Below are 5343 nucleotides of genomic sequence, written 5' to 3'. Positions count from 1 at the left end.
GTGGCGGTGTAGATTTTAACTGGATGTGCCTAGAAGGCCACAGAGAACAAATTATTCCCTATGAATAATTCCTGCAAAACATTACCCCTGCCCCCTAGAACATAGCAAAGATCTGCCCACCCACAAGGCTTGTCTTATTAAAGGAAATCAGAATATGGATGGATGTGTGAAATATAAGGACCTTGTACAGAGTCAGGCCATTGGTCCACCTAGTTCAGTATTGTCTACACTGACTCCTTGGAGGCTTTTCATCAGAGGTGTGATGGCCATCTGTCACGGATGCTTTAGCTGAGATTCCTGCATTGCAGAGGGTTGGACTGGATTACCCTTGGGGTCCTTTCTAACTCTACAATTCTGTGATTCCTTGATTCTAAGCAGCTGCCTTCTGTGGGAAATGCTGGGTTGGAGGAGCACAGGAACACACCTGGCAGGGGGAGGCAGGAGGGCTATAGCTCCTGGTAGAGCATCTGTTTTGCATGCAGAGGATCTCAGGTTTAAACACCGCCCCCCCCAGCACCTCCACCTAGATGCCTACTTGAAACCTGGCAGAGCTGCTGCTAGTCAGTGTGGACAATATTGAGCTATATGGCATGAAGTGCAGGCAACTCCATTTATATAATAATAATAATAATAATAATAATAATAATAATAATAATAATATATTTATTATTTATACCCCGCCCACTCTGGGCGGCTTCCCAAAAAATATTAAAATACTGTAATACATCAAACATTAAAAGCTTCCCTAAACAGGGCTGCCTTCAGATGTCTTCTAAAAGTCTGGTAGTTGTTCTTCTCTTTGATATCTGGTGGGAGGGCGTTCCACAGGGCTGGTGCCACTATCGAGAAGGCCCTCTGCCTGGTTCCCTGTAACTTGGCTTCTCGCAGTGAGGAAACCGCCAGAAGGCCCTCGAAGGAGGACCTCAGTATCCAGGTAGAACGATGGGGGTGGAGACGCTCCTTCAGATATACTGGACCAAGGCCGTTTAGGGCTTTCAAGGTCAGCACCAACACTTTGAATTGTGCTCGGAAACGTACTGGATGCCAATGTAGGTCTTTCAAGACCGGTGTTATATGGTCTCGGCGGCCGCTCCCAGTCACCAGTCCGGCTGCCGCGTTCTGGATTAGTTGTAGTTTCCAGGTCACCTTCAAAGGTAGCCCCACGTAGACCACATTGCAGTAGTCCAAGTGGGAGATAACCAGAGCATGCACCACTCTGGCGAGGCAGTCTGCAGGCAGATAGGGTCTTGGCCTGCATACCAGATGGAGCTGGTAAACAGCTGCCCTGGACATGGATTTGACCTGTGCCTCCATGGACAGCTGTGAGTCCAAAATGACTCCCAGGCTGCGCACCTGGTCCTTCAGGGGCATAGTTACCCCATTCAGGACCAGGCAATCCTCCACACCTGCCCACCTCCTGTCCCCCAAAAACAGTACTTCTGTGGCGGTTGCATTTTGAGTCATTGCATGAATTGTGTGCAATCAGAACACCCATTGAAAAAGCTTGCAAACACCTCGTTCTGCCCCCGCTCTGCCCCTTTTTATGACATTTGGGGGTCACTTCCTGGTTCGGTGCGATGCATGTGTGTGGTCACCAGAGATTCCTTCTCACCCACAGGATTGTGGGTGCCCACTGCCGCAATGCAGATGAGTGACATCACATGCACTACATTCTTCAACATCAACTTCGTTGGACTGGTCATGTCGTTCGGATGCCTGATGATCGTCTTCCAAAGCAACTACTCTATTCTGAACTTAGAAATGGAAAGCGTAAGGCTGGTGGTCAACAAAAGAGGTTTAAAGACTCTCTCTAGGCAAATCTAAAAAAATGTAGTACTGTATAAACACCGACAACTGGGAAACACTGGCCTGCAATCTCTCAAGTTGGAGAACAGGCTTTACCAAAGGTGTCATGGGTTTTGAAGATGCTTGAACTCAGGACAAAAGGTAGAAACATGCTAAGAGGAAGGCACACTTGGCAAATCCACACCGTGATTAACTCCCTCCCGGAAACCTATGTCCCCACCGTGGAAGGATGTGTGGATCCAGAATTGGTTTCCACTGTCACTTACGGACTCCTCTTCCTCCTCCACCACTCTGCAGCCAACTAGCCACCATTTTCCATGGGGAGGAACTTGGACTCGGAGGCAGACTCTGCCTGGTTTCCTCTAACTTCACTTCTTGCAGTGAGGTAACTGCCAGAAGACCCTCAGAGCTGGAGCTCAGTGTCTAGGCTGGAGGTGGAGATGCTCCCTCAGATATACAGGGCCAAGACGGTTTAGGGCTTTAAAGGTCAACACCAACACTTTGAATTGTGCTCGGAAACATCCAGGGAGCAACGTAGATCCTTTAGGGCCAGTGTTATATGATCACCAGTCTAACTGCCGTTCATTCATTGATCTTTTGTCATTTATATCTCACCTTTTCTCAGCTCAAGGTGGTGGTTCTCTTCCTCCCCATTTCATCCTCACAACAACATTGCGAGGCAGGCTACACTGAGAGCCTGCAAACTGACCTCAAGGTCACCCAGTGAGCTTCAGAGTTGAGCAGAGATTTGAACTCTGGCCACTCAGGTCCTGGTCCAACACTCTGACCACAACACCACAGTAGCTTGGCTGGACTTAAGCAATGGATCCCGAGGTGCTGAGTGCGTTGGAAGAATGAGAAGTCTCTTGGAATGTTTTGAGAGGAAAGAATGTCCTGAGGTACTGCCAAGTGAAGTGTGTGTGAATGCATCTCTGGGGAGAAGGGATCTGTGCTTTTGCTTGGGTCACTTTTCCTGTTCCACGGTATTGACTGTCCAACCGTGACCAGAAGAAAAAACCCCTTCTGCGTATGCCTACCTTTTCCACCCCACTCTTTCCCATCCCTGAATTCGCAGCCTTTTTAGGGTCATAGTCTAATCGGAGCGAAATTGAAAATGAGGACAGTCAAGATCTCTTGGCACTTGTTTGGACAAAGAGCGGGGATTTCTGAATGCTTAAGACCTCGGTCCTCCACTAGAAGACAAAGAAAAAAGGAAATGAAACACACCATAAAGAAGATAATCTAAATATAGCTTTGCTATGGAGATATGCACATATATGTGCACAGGTGGCAGCAACACACGTTTTGTGCAGAAACAGAAGATGCCCCAAATAAAGGCAATTTAGTAATATGCACACAATCTCACAACTCCACTTGTGATGTGGCTAGTATGGCCAGGAGAGAAAGGCTTGGCGAAGTTGGAATTTGATTTGAAACTGGCGCCAAATGCAATTTCTATAATACCCAGAGAAACACACAACAAAAACATTCTATTAAGGTTACAACACTTTGCAGATGCAAGCCCTTGTGGATGCTGCGTTAAAATGGTTTATTCTACTTTCCCTTAAAAAAAAATGGGGGGGGGGGAGGTAAACAGTTTACTTATCCAGGTAAGGAGAGATTTCAGCTCAACCAATGCAGAATTTGAACCATAATCTGTTTCAACAATATTCAAAGAACAATGGTCCACAATATTGAGGGAAGCTGGGCAAGTTACATCCCACATTATTCCCAGCTTCTTGGTAGCCTCCTGGTTCTTAGTGAGATGGAGTCATTCCCATACTCCCCAGCTTTTCTCCAGTGAAAATAGGGACATCCTAAGGATCATATCAAAAACAGGGATGGAAACTTGGAGAGTCTGCATTCCTTAACAAATGCACTCCATTTAGAATGCTTAGGGACACGGGGAGCTGCCTAACACAGAGTCAGACCAGTGGGACATTTGACACAATACTGTCTAGACTGACTGCAAGCAGCAATTCAGAATTTCAAACAGGAATTTGGAGATGCTGGAGTTTGAACTCAGGACTCACTACCTGCTAAGCAGATGTCCTACCACTCAGTTTGGGAAAGGAGATTCTTCCATCTCAATGCTGGTGGTTGAATGTTCAGTTGGAAGCACTCCCACAACGACAACAAGGGGCTGTAGCCAACCATTTTTTTCTGAACTACCTGAAATTAATAGATCTAAGTCCGTCATGTTCCTTAATTTCTTTGTAGGAATAATAGTGAGGTAGGAGAGCTGAGAATAACGCCAATATATTTCACATCTGGCAACCAATGCGCCCCTTGGGTTTCAGATAAATTATGGGCAGACAAGTCTAAGAAGCCTGGGACACAAATTTTCACTGCCCTCTAGCGGCTATGGTGCCTTATTTACCAGAAGTAATGCATTGAGTGTTAACTCTGGGGGCGTATTCTCAATGCTGACTAAACTAAGCCTCCGAAAAGGCGAGTGGCACGTCCCCATGTCCAACTGAGGTTTGTCTACATCCTGTTGTGCCAACAAAGCTCTGCCCCGGCAGGTCCACAGGGGATTCCAAATTCAACAGGCTGGTTTGTGGGTTAGCTTGGAGGCAATGCCCGATCCATCAGGGTCAAGATCTTAAATTTCCTGAAGATTTTTCACTGGTCAGTGTTGCAGCCCTAGTTGGACATGTGATTGTGGAGAGCCTTTGCCCTGCAAAGAGTTGCTGGAATAAAGCATGAAAGCGGCTCATTGCCAAACAGAACAGAACAAGGTGCTAAGTCTAGTGTCCGTCATTTTTATGCACAGAATGCTTTTCTGCAACTGGGAGTCTTCATGGTTAAATGCTACAACCTGCTGTTGAGTTCAGGCATTGCACATTCTCTGCCCCATCTCCCTATGTATGTTTTAAAGGCGCTTTTAGTTCACCAAAATAGCTAAATTTCCCCACAGTGTTTGTCATACAATCCTGAACACAATTTCAGGTGGACCACAACTTCTATCATCGTTGACTTTTGGTCATGCTGGTTATTTGATTATTAATGTAAATCTATTTTGTATAGTTAAGTTTTTACCTCTTTCTTCAGTACATTTTATTTTATATTATATTATTTTATTGCTATGGTTAGTGGCTGATGCAAATAAAGATTCTTCTAATTTGGGGCAGATGAGAGTCTGCAGGGCCACAGACCTTTGTTCCAGGTATTTTGTGGGAATAGCTTCTGAGCAAACTTTGCAGCTGTTAGGCTGCCAAGCAATCCAATGCACATTTACCGTATTTTTTGCTCTATAAGATGCACTTTTCCCCTCCTAAAAAGTAAGGGGAAATGTGTGTGCGTTATGGAGTGAATGCAGGCTGCGCAGCTATTGCTGCGCACTGATCCCTCTTGCTTTTCTGGCTTCAGGGATAGCCACACAAAGCCTCCAGAGCGCTCCTTCGCTCAAGAGGTTTTGCGTGGCTTTCTTGTTTCTTGTTTTCCTCCTAGGTGCCTCTTATGGTCGGGTGTGTCTTATAGAGCGAAAAATACGGTACTTTGGCTATAAACAAAGAAGGCTTCCTTCTGAGTAAA

The sequence above is a fragment of the Podarcis raffonei genome, chromosome 1 (genome assembly GCF_027172205.1).
Source record: "Podarcis raffonei isolate rPodRaf1 chromosome 1, rPodRaf1.pri, whole genome shotgun sequence".
Taxonomy (NCBI): Eukaryota; Metazoa; Chordata; class Lepidosauria; order Squamata; family Lacertidae; genus Podarcis; species Podarcis raffonei.
This window is presented reverse-complemented; position numbering follows the sequence as displayed.